Genomic DNA, 18,356 nt, shown 5'->3' on the forward strand with positions numbered 1-18,356 from the left:
GCCTTCCGGACGGTTTCCTCAGGCCATGTCAAGCTTATTTCCCATCTCAAGGGAAAATAGAGAGCAGGTGCTGTTTTCACAAGCCAAGAATCTGGAAGCTGAGAGTATCTGAACTCTGTAAAATTGGACCCTTCTCCATTTAGGCATTTACTATTGCTGGCACGATGAGACTTAAATGTCATATGCAGAGGAGTGTTTCCTTGATTAGAATAAAAGTACCCTTTTCTTCCAAAGGAAAAAGGCAGAAATCTTTCTGGCCTCTTTTTTTTTTCTTCTTCAGCACGTGGGCCTCTCACTGTTACAGCCTCTCCCGTTGCAGAGCACAGGCTCCGGACGCGCAGGCTCAGCGGCCATGGCTCACGGGCCCAGCCGCTCCGCGGCATGTGGGATCTTCCCGGACCGGGGCACGAACCTGTGTCCCCTGCATCGGCAGGCGGACTCTCAAACCACTGCGCCACCAGGGGAGCCCTCTGTCCTATTAAAACCTTCATTGTACCACAGCCAGCTAACTTGTTCTTGGTAGACAAAATTTTTAACATTTTTGCAGAAGAGGAAAGGCAGCAAAACTAAGTGGCTGGGTGGCAGTTAAAAATTTAATGGTGGCACTTAATGGCATCTCCATAGCACTTAACATCTTAATCTAGTCCTCCCAACAGCGCTTTCATACCTATTTATGTTTTACAAGTGAGGGCATTGAGATGTTCAGGTTGTATGTGTTGCCCAGAGCCATTTGTGTTGGTAGGATTTTTGCAAGTGGTGTATTTAGTGATTTGAGACTGAATGACTGGGCACCCCCAGTAAACACTTTGGCACAAGAAATGATAGCTGAAGCCCTTTATTGTCAAAGTTCAGTCTCAAGACATCCATCAGGCTTCCCTGAACACCTGGGAAATTTACACCTGGGATTTATGCAAATCCCAAGAATTGTTAAGCAACCAGGATAATACGATTAATCTTATGTGATGTTTAATCACTTTTAAAATTTTTAATGGGGATGCACTTGAAAAGCATTGGATTCAGAGGTAGATTAAACATTTCTCTGTGACCTAGGCTGATGTATACTGCATGGGCATGTGATCCTGTAGTATTGTGTTTGATACAAGGACTTAAAAGTTGGTACTTTTAGAATAACACAAAAACAGTATGCCTTATTTAAATTCAATTACTTGATTGGCTTGTAGACTCAATCTACATTTTGAAAGTCTTGAGTTGAATATTTTAATAACAGCTGTGGAGGGGAAAGCCTCCACTTGCCAGCCCAGCACGAGCTTTTGCCTGTCAGGACTCTTCTCTACCTACTACGTGAAGTTCCGTGGAACAACTTGACTGAACACAGATGAACTGAGGACTATCAAGTTTCTGGAAAATAAGTGGGTTAACTTAGAAATTTGAGAAAGCTAAAGCATAAAAGTTTCGTGCTTTTAAAAGGATTCTTCATAATGTTAGATGGTTTAACCTTTTCTAAATTTGAAATGTCACTTGTCTTAAAAACAACTTTACAATTTGGAAAGTAGGGGAAAATAGGATGAAATCACCTTCAGTTTCAGTATGCAGATAATCATTTTTAACAGTTTGATGTCTTTCCTCCCATCTTTTCTAAGTGTAAGGAAGACATTTTATTTCTTATTTTTTTAATTTATCTTTCTTTTGGCCATGCGGCACAGCTTATGGGAGTTTAGTTCCCTGACCAGGGATACAACCTGGGGCCCCAGGAGAGAGAGGGCCGAGTCCTAGCCACTGGACCACCAAGGAATTGCCAAGATAGACATTTTAAATAAAAATTGTAAGCATACTGTATGTTTAAAAATTCAACCCTTTTCCCCCCTTAACCCCTGTGAGTGTATTTTGAAAAATTAGTTTAGTGGCTACAAGTCATCAAATCTGTGCCATAATTTAAATAGTCCCTTTCTTTTGAACATTTGGGCTATATCCAATTTTTCTCTGTTTTAACACTTGTGAGCATTCTTATACAGCTGGTTATTTCATTTATGCTGATTGGGTTTTTTTAATCCATAAGCTGGTACTGAAGTACAGTACTTCAATAGTCAAGTTTAATTATTGGGGTTACAATGATGTTTCCTAAGAGTCTTAGCTCAGGTTGCTGTAATAAATTACCATACACTGGGTGATTTAAACATCAGACGTTTATTTCTCACATTTCTGGAGACTGGGAAGTCCAAAATCAAGGTGTTGGCAGATTGTTCTTGGTGAGGGTCCCCCACCCTTCCTGGTTTGCAGATGGCTGCCTTCTGCAAGCTCTCTTTTGTCTTTCTCTTTTTCAAAAAATAAATTTATTTATTTGTTGGTTTGCTTTTGGCTGCATTGGGTCTCTGTTGCTGCGTGCGGGCTTTCTCTGGTAGCGAGCGAGAGCTATTCCTCGTTGCGGTACGTGGGCTTCTCTTGTTGCGGAGCATGGTCTCTAGGCACGTGGGCTTCAGTAGTTGTGGCGCATGGGCTGAGTTGCTCCGCAGCATGTGGGATCTTCATGGACCAGGCCTCGAACCTGTGTCCCCTGCACTGGCAGGCGGACTCTTAACCACTGCACTACCAGGAAAGTCCCTCTTTTGTCTCTTCTTACAAGGGCACTAATGCCATGATGAGGGCTCCTTCCTCCTAATTACCTCCCCAAAGCCCCCACCTCCTAGTATCATCACACTGAGGGAGGACTCAAGTGTCAACTTGCAAACTTGTGGGGAGCACAGACATGAAGTCCATAAGACAGGCTATGAAATGTGACTGATTGGTGACCATTTCTTCATCTATCTTAGTTTAGCCACTAAGTTGTTGACCACAGACCACACTTCTTCATGCTCCCTTTGCTAAGGCCTCTCCTCTTCATCTTACCCTCTCACACTTCCCGGTCCAGTTCTCTCCTCCCACTCCACCACTCCCAGGAGTGCAGAGTTCGTCTTGTGATGTGTAGACACAGACGAGCAAAGATTGGTGGGAACATAGTACCAACTCCGTCTAAATGACCAAAATGGATTCTGCCCTGTTCTGGGTTTTGATTTTATAAAAAAAAAAAAAATAAAGCTTTTATTGAATCCAGTTCTCTGTGTGTGACTTAAAGTATTCTTGACAGGTTCCTAAGAAGACATGCGAATGTAGTCAGTGGTTTCTTTTTAAAGTCTAGTATTTCGCCTTCCATTGAATTGCTTATAAATTCTATTAGAAGGACTGGGGGGAAGGGGAGTTCTTCCACCCTTAAAAGCAGAAAATCTCCATATGTTTAAATAAGTAAATCAAGTTTATTTTCAGCAGTGTAATAGTATACCTACAATTTTTACCCTAATGACTTGGAGCTTGGGCTCCCAGAGTTTTGATAGTCAGGGCTATGTCTAGCTTTAACTGTAAACTATCTTATCACACCAACTAAAACCAAAACCATATACAATTCTTGTGGAGTAAGATTGTGAAGTACAGCTGAAGATTATGATTTTTTTCCTCTGAGTTGGATTACTTACGGCTGGTAAGAGTCCTATAATTATTACATATAACAATAGAATCCGTGGTGTGTGGATCTAGCTCATCTGGCTGTGAGAGTCAACTGTGTTCCGTGATGTCGGTTTGGTACCTTGAAATTGGCATGGTTGGAATATTTATTCCTGGGAAATCAGCGAATGCTACAAAATCCTTTCCCTGCCTGCCCAGCCACCCAGGGAGCTTGATGTTTAATATTACCAGCAAGTCACTGGATGTTATTCAAATTACAGTCTATTATCACAATTTAGGCATAATGCTGTTGGTACCAGGAGCTCTCTCTATATATATCTGGTGCATGTTTGATTATGATTTGCACTGAAAAATTTGTTGTAATAAATTCTTATTAATACTTTGAATCTATGAATATCCTGGAATTTGATTTTATAAAAGACAAAACAAAGATACTATTGAATCCAATTCTGTGAATGTAGAGGAAAACAGAATTTAAAATCTTGCAAAAGTGAAAGTTTCATTTCTTTGAACAATGATAAACATTGTATTCTAAACCAGGAATAGAAAAGTTAAGACTATCTCCATGAGTTTCTTTTCTAAAGGATAAGATCCACAATAATTCTGGATCAGGGACTTCCCTGGTGGTCCAGTGGATAAGACTCTGCACTCAAAATGCAGGGGGCCTGGGTTCCATCCCTGGTCCGGGAACTAGATCCCGCCTGCATGCCGCAACTAAGAGTTTGCATGCCAAAACTAAGAAGTCCGCATGCCGCAACTAAGATCCTTCGTGCAACAACTAAGACCCAGCACAGCCTAAATAAATAAATAAATATTAAAAAGAATAATAATTCTGGATGAAAATATACTTTCTGGTTTCGAAAATATTAGCTAGTCAATACTTTTGAGTAAGTCTTAAATGTTTCTGGTTAATTTGAAGGATTATATAAATATTTTTGCCATACATTTACATTACTTTATAACTTGCTTTAGATTTCATTCATTCACTCAACAAATAGTTTTGAGAAACTATTATGTTCCAGATAAATATTAATACGACAGTTAACAAAGCAGATTCTTCTCCTGTTCTCGTGGTATATGGGGGACCCTGTTAAATGAGGATACAAATATGTTTTTAATTGCACACATTGGGGTAGGAATCACAAAGGAGGAGTACACAGTGCTGTGAAACCATTTAAGAAAGGAACCTCATTGGGAGTGAAGGAAGACTTTTCTGAGGAAGTCACATTTAAGCTCCGAGCAAGGAGATGTTAGCTGGATGCCAAGTAGGGAGAACATTCCAGACATAATAACCAACATGTACAAATGCCCTAAGAAACAACTAGTATTAAAAAAATAAAAGCAATACGTGCAACTCAATTGACTCTCAGTATTTAGAGTCCAGTAAATCTAATGTGTGTGAGCAAATTATTATTAACTGAGAAGGAGCATCCCTGTTAGCACATAGATTTTAGTCCACCTTTGAGGCCCCAGAGCCAAAAGATCTGTGCCACCGTTTCCTTCCTAAGGGAGACCAGTGAAAGAAAAGCTTTCCTAAACTGTGTAGTTAGGAGCAGAGATACCCTTCTGTGTTAGAGGATATTTAAATTATGCAATCCCTTAGATAATTTAGGCATCAACCTATTATTAAGGAGGAACACGATCAAAATTATTGACTCAATTCCCCTGATATTCATTCAGCTTCTATATTCCTTGGCCTATGCAAATAGCCTCAGGACTATGTCCTCTTCTCTCTCTCTCTCTCTCTGGTTGGAAATAAGCTTACAAACGGACATGCCTACAAAACAAATGGTCTTAAAGGAAATTCAGATGTTTATTGCATCTTACCAGAAGTTATATAAAGACTTTGTAAACCATATGGTCTCTGTTGCAACTACTCAGCTTTCCTGATAGAGTGTGGAAGCAGAAATAGACAATACCTATAGCTGATTCACTTTGTTATGAAGCAGAAACTAACACACCATTGTAAAGCAATTATACTCCAATAAAGATGTTAAAAAAAAAAAAAAAGAAATAGACAAAACCTAAATGAATGGTCATGGCTCTGTTCCAATAGAGCTTTATTTACAAAACTGATGTTGGGTCACATTTGGCCTGCAAGTTGTAGTCTGTGGACCTCCCTGCCCTAGATGACTCCGGCTTCCAGCTACAGATTGCCGCCAACCAACTGCGTGAGAAACCTCAAGGAAGACCAGCAGCAAACTGCCTGTTGACTCTAATCAACCCAATGGACAGTGAGAAAAAATAAAATGGTTGTTTTATCCCACTGAATTTTGAGGAGGTTGGTTACATAGCAATATACCACTGAAACAGTGGTTTAGTGCAATAGTCTTGAAAAAATTTTTTTGCTTGCATATTCCTTAAAGAATTTTGAAAAGCTGTGTAGACCCTTGCAAATTTTTAGATTATCATCCAAAAATTTTCATTATAAATTTAAATCATTGCAAAGGATATAATTTCCAGCATAGTAAAGATATGAATAATTTTTTAAAAAAACTGTTCTATCACTTTTTAAATATATCAAATAGAAGCTACATAGCAACCATTAAAAAAAAAAAAGAAATAAGCTCTCTTAACAGTTGGAAGTTTTATAGTCTTCCTTTTTTTGGACTCATGTTACCATTCCATTTCCTCTGTGGAATTTTAAACTATGTTTTTATGGTGGAAGTGTTTTCCTGATTGGTAATTCCCACGGTTCTATTTCTAAGAAAGAAAAACCAATGGAGAGAGGCCTGGGGTCTTGCCAGGCATTTGTCCTCTGGATAAAATAAGGCATCACTGCTTTTTCAACCCTATTCTCTTTGCTCTACTCTTAAGGGACTCTCGCTCAAGAATGATTCATTTGACAATTTGGGGGAGACAGAAGAGTTGAGGACGTTAAATGAAAATGGTCATCATCTACATTCTACATTCTACATAACATCTGAATTCAGGTCATCCCAATGTGGGCCAGGATATCCTGCTCCAACGTCTACCATTTCCCTTATGTGTAAGACCGCGAAAGACACAAAGCCTGACCGCTGCTGTGCTTCAGCCACTGGATGGGGCTCTGAGGGTGAATATGATAACACTGGTGCTTTCCAGGAGCTTATAGTTTAGCTGTTTAGTTCAACCACTTATGACTCTTGGTAGTTAGTTTAAGTCAGTTGTTCAAGCTGGAATGACACCTATGAGGCATTTTGTTGAGGCACTGATGCTGCATATTCTGTAATGTACGGGACAATCCTGCTCAACAAGTCATCCTGAGTCCTGCATGACATTCCATACCCAACCAGATTTTCATGTAGGTGGGAAACCTGTTTACTATTATCTCAGCCTTGGTAAACACCATCTGAATATAAACAAAAGAGTATTTTTGCATGACTTGAATAAATACTAAAATTTCCAGGAATGCACTATGTAAAACCAGGGAGATTATATTTTTCTTCTGAACATTATCTGGAGAAATTCAACATTTTGGAAAAAAGAAATAGCAAACCATAAAGTTTTAAAGTTCTGCAAGGTAATCTAAGATTCCTAATTTTTAGAATAAAGTATAAATGTATGGGTGAATGTATTGATATATATATATATTTTTTAAAATTTATTTATTATTTATTTTTGTCTGCATTGGGTCTTGCTGTGCGCAGGCTTTCTCCAGTTGTGGCGGGCAGGGCCACTCTTTGCTGCGGTGCACAGGAGTCTCATCGCGGTGGCTTCCCTTGTTGCGGAGCATGGGCTCCAGGTGCGCAGGCTTCAGTAGCTGCGGCACACAGGCCCAGCAGTTGTGGCTCGCAGGGCTCTAGACCACAGTCTCAGTAGTTGTGGCGCACGGGCCTAGCTGCTCTGCAACATGTGGTATCTTCCCAGACCAGGACTTGAACCCGTGTCCCCTGCATTGGCAGGCAGACTCCCAACCACTGAGCCACCAGGGAAGTCCCTGATATATATATTTTTCTTAACTCTTTAGTGCTGGATATTGTTTTGACAAAAAATCTGATTAACAATAAATTAATTTGTGGCTTAATATATAAATCTATCATGTTCTGAAAAGAGCACCATGATCTCTAAGTGCTTTGATTTCTGAACAAGTTACAGAACCCCTACTATGGGCAATCAGGAGACACCAAAGGGTTTTGTTTTTTTTAATTTAATTAATTAATTTATTATACAGCAGGTTCTTGTTAGTTATCTATTTTATACATATTAGTGTATATATGTCAATCCCAATCTCCCAGTTCATCCCACCAACACCCCCCCCCACTGTCCCCCCTTGGTGTCCATACGTTTGTTCTCTACTCTGTGTCTCTATTTCTGCCTTGCAAACCGGTTCATCTGTACCATTTCTCTAGATTCCACATATATGCGTTACTATACGGCATTTATTTTTCTCTTTCTGACTTACTTCACTCTGTATGACAGTCTCTAGATCCATCCACGTCTCCACAAATGACCCAATTTCATTTCTCTTTATGGCTGAGTAATATTCCATTGTATATACATACCACATCTTCTTTATCCATTCATCTGTCGATGGGCATTTAGGTTGCTTCCATGACCTGGCTATTGTAAATAGAGCTGCAATGAACATTGGGGTGCATGTGTCTTTTTGAATTATGGTTTTCTCTGGGTATATGCCCAGTAGCAAAGGGTTTTAAGTACATTGGCATTTAGAAAGTTCTCTTTGATGGCATGAAGAATTAACATCAATTCATTCAACAAACATTAACTGTGCACTGGGTGTATGCCAGGCACTGCGTTGGCCCTTACCCTGGGGAGAACTTATGGAGTCTCCCATCTCCCTTCTTTGCCCCCTCTTTCCACACATGTGGCTTGGTGTAGTGGACAAAGCATAGGCTCCACTACTGTTGTTATGTGGCCTTGAGAAGTTGCTTAAATTCTCTGATTCTCTGCTTTATGAACCCCCCAAAATGGGCATAAAAATACTTATTTTCCAAGGTTTATAAAGATTAAGTGTGCCTGGCCCCCCTAGCAGGTACTTAACAAACGCTAGTTCTGGGTCCCTTTCCACCTCTCTTCAAAACCTAATCTCAGACCACGTCTGCCAACAGCCATTGTGTGAACACGAGTCAGTGTTTTCCCTCTAGAACTATTTACATTTTAGCTTTATGATTGTGACAGTGGGTTGAAAGACTGACTTCCGCTAAAGGAATTTCAAGCAGGTGAAGCTGGTAATTCAACCTGTTGGGAGTCAAGGATCATGCACACTAAGAAATATAAATACAAAGCTAACAGGTAATTCCAAGGACACCGTCAACGGTGAAGAGCGAGTTAGGATTGCCACCTCTTTGCAAATAGACGTCAGGGGCTTGAAGGAGGATTGTCATATGAAACTTCCCTTTCTGTTTTAAGAATCTGAGCATTGCCATGTAGTCAATGGTTCTCACACTCTAGAGTCACATAAGAATCTGCTGGGGAGATTTTTTTTTTTTTTTGGCTTAAAAAAAGAACAAAAATTTATTGTCTCACAGTTATGAAGCTAGAAAACTGAAATCAAGGTATTGGCAGGATCCTGCTCCTTCTGAGACTGCACTGGACACTTCCTTGTCTCTTCCTCATTCCTAGTTGTTGCTGGCATTCTATGACATTCCTAGACTTGCAGCTGTGTCAGTCTAATCTCTGCCTGTCATCTAATGGCTGTCTTCACATAGTTCCTGTAAGAATCTGCTGGGGAGATTTTTTAAATGATGTCTGAGCCCCACATAAGACTTCCTCAGTCAGAATCTCTGAAGGTCTGGCCAAGAACCTGCATTTTAACAAGATCACAGAGATGGATCTTGGCCTGCCCTTTCACAAGGTATGGTAGAAAGTAGAGCTGACCCTGAACAGCGCAGGTTTGAACAGTGCAGGTCCACTTATTCATGGATTTTTTTTTTCAATAGTAAAAACTACAGTACTACAGGATCCACGTTTGGTTGTATCTTCAGATGCAGAACCGCGGATATTGAGAGCTGACTATAAGTTGTTCTCGGATTTTTTACTGCAGGGAGGGTTGACACCCCTACCCCCTGTGTTGTTCAGGAGTCAACTGTCTATACAATTTAGTGTTAGACGAATATGGGTTTAAATCTTAGAGTCCATCATTAACCACTTAGGTGACTTTGAGCAAGTTTCTTACGCCCTCTAGGTCTTAGTCACCTCACCTATAAAATGAAGGTAATATAACTTCAGAGGTTCTAACGGTTCAGTGAAATATCCCGTGTTATCCACACCACAGAATGCATGACCTTTTCCTGCTTCTGGTACAAAACCTGCCTTCTCATATACTTATGGAGAAACAAACACAGTGCATCAAGATGGTCATGATGGAGGCTTCTCATTTTGAATGATTAAAGACAAGTGATAATGTTGGAAATGAACCGAAAAGTCAAGTGATATCTTATCCTCCTCTATCATGTTTTACCGAGAATGATTTTTTTCTCTTTGTAAGGAATTGCATACACACACACACACACACACACACACACACCCCGCCTGAAAATGCCAAGCTGTATTTGATTAGTTCTGGGCAGAAGCATGTTAGGGCATCTGAAAACCACAACTGGAGACATCTATTCTGATGGGCCTAATGCTCTGGGTATTTCCTTTCAACCGAACTTGGGGGGGAAAGTACTTTGATATCATGTACATATGGAAATATTTTACAACATTCTTAAAAAGTTAGATATTTTATTCGGTATATATATAAAACATACTTTTCTCTTCCATGTGTGCAAACGTGGATAAATCAACGTCTTAAAGAGTCCCTTGTCATTCCCAAGCCAGAATTGTTTTGTTTTGTTTTGTTAAATCGACTTCAGTGTGTCTGAAAGGGCCAAATTGACAGCCCTGGAGACAGTGGTCTTTTCTCCAGGCTTCTGGCATACAGCAGGAGCAGCTGCTGTTCAAATGTACCCCAAATAAAGTTCCTCTGGAAAGACCATTTCTGGAGGTGAGAAGGCACTTTGATTTCTCATTCACTCTGAAAGGTGCTGGTGGGGCTGACGGTGGTATGGTGAGTCACTTAGTCGGGCCTTCGGTTCTGAGGCCATTGCCGCATTTCACATGTGCAACCAAACTGCAGTCTGGGTTCTGGTTCAAATTCTTTTGAAAAGATTAAAGTCTGTTGTTTTAAATGCCATTCCTAATCGTGGGATAAAACATTCCTAGGAAAATATTCTTCATCACAAGAATTTACTAATAGTGGTTACTTTCTGGGAAAACAGCTAGGAAAGGAGATGGTAAGGGGGAGTTGCCATTTGATTTTCATATTTTTATCCTTTGTACTCTTGGAATTTTATAACTCTGAACAGGTGATCTTGTTTTTTAAGAAACGGGAATCCTCTGTATGAGGGTGCTGTAGGCCACTGTTGTTATTTATTCTTTAAAAATTTCTGTATTGAAAAATAAACTTTTTAAAGTTTACTTTAAAAAGCTTCACTACAAATTCTTCTTTTCAAGATTTAATAATGAAAACTTGCCAGACAGATACACATTTCTTTTTCTGCTTTTATATGTCTATGTGATTTGCAAAGCAACTAGATAGAAAAGAAAATGTCCTGGGTTTGATATTTTATTCATCTGAAAATACTGCTTTCCACAAGACTTTTTTTTCATCATTAAACGAGTAAACTATCTGCATTTTAAAGATAGCCTTGACTGCGTGAGATCAGCCTTTTCCATTTGTGTAATGTTTCATTGCACTTATTTGATTACAGCATTGAGGCAAGTTTCTTTTAAATAAGTTTGCCTTTTCATTATGTCGGCAAATATAGTTTATAAATCTCAGGGTATTGAAAATACGTTTGGGCAAAGTTAAAATTATAGGGGACTGTGCTTTTTATAAAAGAGAACTCCTGCCCTGCTGTGGCCACAGAAAGGAATTACATGTGGACAACTGTCAGAAAAACAAAGTTATTGAGTTGAATTGCAACAGCTTTGTAGGAAAGCTAAAAAATGTGCAGATTTACAGTTATTTTCCTTTAATAATTTAATGTTAAATGAGTGTGTATATATATTACTTATATTAATGAAGATTATACATATATAATTATTTCTATATATTAATTTCTTAATAGTTTCTTTTCTTAAATTTAATTTTATTTATTTTTTTATACAGCAGGTTCTCATTAGTCATCCCTTTAATACACATCAGTGTATACATGTCAATCCCAATCGCCCAATTCATCACACCACCACCATCCCCCACTGCTTTCCCCACCTTGGTGTCCATATGTTTTTTCTCTACTTCTGTGTCTCAATCTCTCTCTGCAAACCGGTTCATCTGTACCATTTTCTAGGTTCCACATATATGCGTTAATATATGACTTTTGTTTTTCTCTTTCTGACTTACTTCACTCTGTATGACACTCTCTAGATCCATCCACGTCTCTACAAATGACCCAATTTCGTTCCTTTTTATGGCTGAGTAATATTCCATTGTAGATATGTACCACATCTTCTTTATCCATTCATCTGTCGATGGGCATTTAGGTTGCTTCCATGACCTGGCTATTGTAAGTAGTGCTGCAATGAACATTGGGGTGTATGTGTCTTTTTGAATTATGGTTTTCTCTGGGTATATGCCCAGTAGTGGGATTGCTGGATCCTATGGTAATTCTATTTTTAGTTTTTTAAGGAACCTCCATACTGTTCTCCATAGTGGCTGTATCAATTTACATTCCCACCAACAGTGCAAGAGGGTTCCCTTTTCTCCACACCCTCTCCAGCATTTGTTTGTAGATTTTCTGATGATGCCCATTCTAACTGGTGTGAGGTGATACCTCATTGAAGTTTTGATTTGCATTTCTCTAATACTTAGTTAAGTTGAGCAGCTTTTCATGTGCTTCTTGGCCATCTGTATGTCTTCTTTGGAGAAAGGTCTATTTAGGTCCTCTGCCCATTTTTGGATTGTGTTGTTTGTTTTTTTAAGGGTCTTTTGTATCTCCATACAAATTTTAAGATTTTTTGTTCCAGTTCTGTAAAAAGTGCCACTGGTAATTTGATAGGGATTGCATTGAATCTGTAGATTGCTCTGGGTAGTATAGTCATTTTCAGAATATTGACACTTCCAATCCAAGAATAGGGTATATCTCTCCATCTGTTGGTATCATCTTTAATTTCTTTCATCAGTGTCTTATAGTTTTCTGCATACAGGTCTTTTGTCTCCCTAGGTAGGTTTATTCCTAGATATTTTAATCTTTTTGTTGCATTGGCAAATGGGAATGTTTCATTAATTTCTCTTTCAGATTCTTTAACATTAGTGTATAGGAATGCAAGAGATTTCGGTGCATTAATGTTGTATCCTGCAACTTTACCAAATTCATTGATTAGCTCTAGTAGTTTTCTGGTGGCATTTTTAGGATTCTCTATGTATAGTATCATGTCATCTGCCAACAGTGACAGTTTTACTTCTTCTTTTCCAATTTGTATTCCTTTTATTTCTTTTCCTTCCCCAATTGCTGTAGCTAGGACTTCCAAAACTATGTTGAATAACAGTGGTGAGAGTGGACATCCTTGTCTTGTTCCTGATCTTAGAGGAAATGCTTTCAGTTTTTCACCATTGAGAATGATGTTTGTTGTGGGTTTTGTCATATATGGCCTTTATTATGATGAGGTAGGTTTCCTTTGTGCCCACTTTCTGGAGAGTTTTTATCATAAATGGGTGTTGAATTTTGTCAGAAGCCTTTTCTACATCTATTCAGATGATCATATGCTTTTTATTCTTCAGTTTGTTAATATGGTGTATCACATTGATTGATTTGCATATATTGAAGAATCCTTGCATCCCTGGGATAAATCCCACTTAATCATGGTGTATGATCCTTTTACTGTGTTGTTGGATTCTGTTAGTATCTTGTTGAGGGTTTTTGCCTCTATATTCATCAGTGATATTGGTCTGTAATTTTTTTTGTAGTGTCTTTGTCTGGTTTTGGTATCAGGTTGATGGTGGCCTCATAGAATGAGTTTGGGAGTGTTCCTTCCTCTGCAATATTTTGGAAGAGTTTGAGAAGGATGCGTGTTAGCTCTTCTCTAAATGTTTGATAAAATTCACCTGTGAAGCCATCTGGTCCTGGACTTTTGTTTGTTGGAAGATTTTAAATCACAGTTTCAATTTCAATACTTGTGATTGGTCTGTTCATATTTTCCATTTCTTCCTGGTTCAGTCTTGGAAGGTTTTACCTTTCTAAGCATTTGTCCATTTCTTCCAGTTTGTCCATTTTATTGGCACAGAGTTGCTTGTAGTAGTCTCTTAGGATGCTTTGTATTTTTGCGGTGTCTGTTGTAACTTCTCCTTTTTCATTTTTAATTTTATTGATTAGAGTCCTCTCCCTCTTTTCTTGATGAGTCTGGCTAATGGTTTATCAATTTTGTTTATCTTCTCAAAGAACCAGCTTTTCGTTTTATTGATCTTTGCTATTGTTTTCTTTGTTTCTATTTCATTTATTTCTGCTCTGATCTTGATGATTTCTTCCCTTCTGCAAACTTTGGGTTCTGTTTGTTCTTCTTTCTCTAGCTCCTTTAAGTGTAAAGGTAGATTGTTTATTTGAGATTTGTCTTGTTTCTTGAGGTAGGCTTGTATTGCTATAAACTTCCCTCTTAGAGCTGCTTTCGCTGCATCCCATAGGTTTTGGATTGTCGTGTTTTCATTGTCATTTGTCTCTAGGTATTTTTTGATTTCCTCTTTGATTTCTTCAGTGATCTCTTGGTTATTTAGTAACGTATTGTTTAGCCTCCATGTATTTGTGTTTTTTACGTTTATTTCCTGTAATTCATTTCTAACCTCATAGCATTGTGGTCAGAAAAGATGCTTGGTATGATTTCAATTTTCTTAAATTTACTGATGCTTGATTTGTGACCCATGATATGATCTATCCTGGAGAATGTTCTGTGAGCACTTGAGAAGAAAGTGTAATCTGCTGGTTTTGGATGGAATGTCCTATATATATCAATTAAGTCTACCTGGTCTATTGTGTCATTTAAAGCTTCTGTTTCCTTATTAATTTTCTGTTTGGATGATCTGTCCATTGGTGTAAGTGAGTTTTTAAAGTGCCCCACTATTATTGTGCTACTGTCGATTTCCTCTTTTAGAGCTGTTAGCAGTTGCCTTATGTATTGGGGTACTCCTATGTTGGGTGCATATATATTTATAATTGTTATATATTCCTCCTGGATTGATCCCTTGATCATTATGTAGTGTCCTTCCTTGTCTCTTGTTACATTCTTTATTTTAAAGTCTATTTTATCTGATATGAATATTGCTACTCCAGCTTTCCTTTTTTAAAAAAATAAATTTATTTATTTATTTATTTATTTATTTATTTATGTTTGGCTGTGTTGGGTCTTTGTTTCTGTGCGAGGGCTTTCTCTAGTTGTGGCCAGTGGGGGCCACTGTTCATCGCGGTGCACGGGCCTCTCTCTGTCGTGGCCTCTCTTGTTGCAGAGCACAGGCTCCAGACATGCAGGCTCAGTAGTTGTGGCTCACTGGCCTAGTTGCTCTGTGGCATATGGGATCTTCCCAGACCAGGGCTCCAACCCATGTCCCCTGCATTGGCAGGCAGATTCTCAACCACTGCACCACCAGAGAAGCCCGTCTCCAGCTTTCTTTTGATTTCCATTTGCATGCAATATCTTTTTCCATCCCCTGACTTTCAGTCGTTGTGTGTCCCTAGGTCTGAAGTGAGTCTGTTGTAGACAGCATATAGATTGATCTTGTTTTTGTATCCATTCAGCGAGCCTGTGTCTTTTGAGCGGAGCATTTAATCCATTCATGTTTAAGGTAATTATCTATATGTATGTTCCTATGATCATTTTCTTAATTGTTTTGGGTTTGTTTTTGTAGATCCTTTTCTTCTCTTGTGTTTCCCACTTAGAGAAGTTCCTTTAGCATTTGTTGTAGAGCTGGTTTGGTGGTGCTGAATTCTCTTAGCTTTTGATTGTCTGTAAAGCTTTTGATTTCTGCATCGAATCTGAATGAGATCCTTGCAGGGTAGAGTATTCTTGGTTGTAGGTTCTTCCTTTTCATCACTTTAAGTATATCATGCCACTCCCTTCTGGCTTGTAGAGTTTCTGCTGAGAAATCAGCTGTTAATCTTATGGCTATTCCCTTGTATGTTATTTGTCATTTTTCCCTTGTTGCTTTCAGTAATTTTTCTTTGTCTTTAATTTTTGCCAATTTGATTAGTATGTGTCTCGGCTTGTTTCTCCTTGGGTTTATCCTGTATGGGACTCTCTGCACTTCCTGGACTTGGGTGGCTCTTTCCTTTCCCATGTTAGGGAAGTTTTTGATTATAATCTCTTCTAATATTTTCTCGGGTCCTTTCTCTGTCTCTTCTCCTTCTGGGACCCCTATAATGCGAATGTTGTTGCGTTTAATGTGGCCCCAGAGGTCTCTTAGGCTGTCTTCATTTCTTTGCATTCTTTTTCCTTTATTCTGTTCTGTAGCAGTGAATTTCACCATTCTGTCTTCCAGGTCACTTATCTGTTCTTCTGCCTCAGTTATTCCGCTATTGATTCCTTCTTGTGTAGTTTTCATTTCAAGTATTATATTGTTCATCTTTGTTTGTTTGTTCTTTAATTCTTCTAGATCTTCGTTAAACGTTTCTTGCATCTTCTCGATCTTTGCCTCCATTCTTTTTCCGAGGTCCTGGATCATCTTCACTATCATTATTCTGAATTCTTTTTCTGGAAGTTCTCCTATCTCCCTTTCATTTATTTGTTTTTCTGGGGTTTTATCTTGTTTCTTCATCTGGTACATAGCTCTCTGCCTTTTCATCTTGTCTGTCTTTCTGTGAATGTGGTTTTTGTTCCACAGGCTGCAGGATTGTCGTTCTTCTTGCTTCTGCTGTCTGCCCTCTGGTGGATGAGGCTACCTTATATTAATTAATTTTTAAAAAAATCTGGATCTCTATGCTACATAGTAATCCACTCTTCACAGTGGCTGTCTCAAAGTCTTTGCCTCTTTCCTTGACCCAACTCTCACTCCAAGTGGTCTAATAATATCTGAAAGTATGGAAACCACTAGGCATGAACTTCTGCAGCTCTCTTTCCCTCTTTGGAACCTCAAAATTTTAATGTACATAAAATCGAGGGCTTTGTAATCAGCAGACCAGGGCTCTGCCAATTTCGGATTATGTCAAGTTGAGCATATTGTCAATGTCTGTAAACCTAAGTTTCCTCATTTAAAAAAATGGAATTAATAAACCAATTGGATGGTTTAAAGAAGACAGCTTAATAGGACACTTAGTGTTGGTTTCTTTATGCCTTTAATCTTCTTTCTGCTCTCTTTCTTTAGAAGATGGCTCAAGGGGGACTTCCCTGGTGACACAGTGGTTAAGAATCCGCCTGCCAATGCAGGGGACACAGGTTCAATCCCTGGTCCAGGAAGATCCCACATGCCGTGGAACAACTAAGCCCACAAGCCACAACTACTGAGCCTGTGTTCTGCAACTACTGAAGCCCACGCACCTAGAGCCCATGCTCTGCAACAAGAGAAGCCACTGCAATGAGAAGGTCATGCACCACAATGAAGAGTAGCCCCAGCTCACTGCAGCTAGAGAAAGCCCACGCGCAACAACAAAGACCCAACGTGGCCAAAAATAAAAAGTTTTTTTAAAAAAGAAGATGGCTCCAGGGACTTCCCTTGCAGCCCAGTGGTTAAGACTCTGTGCTCCCAATGCAGTGGACATGGGTTCGATCCCCGGTTGGGGGACTAAGATCCCACATGCTGCATATGGCCAAAAAAAAAAAAAGGCTCAAATCTTTTCCAAGGTAAACTTCACCCTGGTGGGCTCCATCCACACACTCTCACCATGGCCCTAATTTTGCTGTTACTTACCCCCCTCTCATTCTGCCACCTTCAGTCCCTCCCTCTCCACAATTTTCTTCCCCTATCTTATACAAACGTGCCCAAGTCCCAGCATCTTTAAAAGCCCCTCTCAGCTACCACCTCAACCGTCCTCTTCCTTTCATACCCAGCTGTGTTGGGAGGCATAAATCCTATATTAATTCACTACTATTATTTTTTTAAGTCCCATTCACTTCCTCCCTCTGCAATCTGGCTTCTGCTGCCACCACGGTACTGAAATTAATGAATTAATTCACCAAACATTTATGGGCATTGATCATGATACCATGTTCTAGGACGGTGTCTGGTAATAGAGTCAGATCTGCACTCAAGTCACCATAATATTGTGCACTTAATAAAATATTTACTGGACAAATGTTACCAATGACCAATTGTCATATCCAGTGGCTTCTGTTCAGTTTCACTCCACGTGACTTGCTGGAAACTCCCCCTCCTGAGCTTTCTCTGCTCCTGCTTTCCCATGGCCCTTTGATCTTGCTACATCTCCTTTGTAGTATCCTCTTAATCATGTGGGTGATTCCCTAGGCATCGTCTTCAACTCTCTTCCCTCTCACCTTTTTAACTTTACTCTATGAACTTCCTATAATTATAGCCACATTCAGTGGGTGTGTGTGGGCACTTTTCTGGGAAGAGAGCTCATAGCTTTTATCAGCTCCATAAGGAGATCCACGATCCCTCCAAACAAAAGCCCTGCCTGCTGCGTCTCATATTTTGGCAGTTCATCCACTGATATGACTCCCACTATCACCCAGATGCTGCTGACTCCTGGATCTCTACCCTTGGCCTCTTTCCCAATCCTACCAAGGTCCACTCCTGGAGGATCCTTCTAGAACAATAGTTCCCACCAGGCAGATGGCATGACCTCAGCATCCTGTTCCTTGTATCTCCCTCCAAGAGGCCTTGTGTGGGTTGGAGGTGATGGGCCAGGTGTGCACCTATAATCAAAGTCTCGGGGGGGACATGCTCCGACCTGGCTCTTGTATCCACCGAAGCCCTGAGTGACGCTGGCCATTTCCCCAGGCTCCTCCTCCGGCTCCAGGAAAGAGCTTCTTCTTTG

This window comes from Kogia breviceps, chromosome 6 (assembly GCF_026419965.1).
Source record: "Kogia breviceps isolate mKogBre1 chromosome 6, mKogBre1 haplotype 1, whole genome shotgun sequence".
Classification (NCBI taxonomy): Eukaryota; Metazoa; Chordata; class Mammalia; order Artiodactyla; family Physeteridae; genus Kogia; species Kogia breviceps.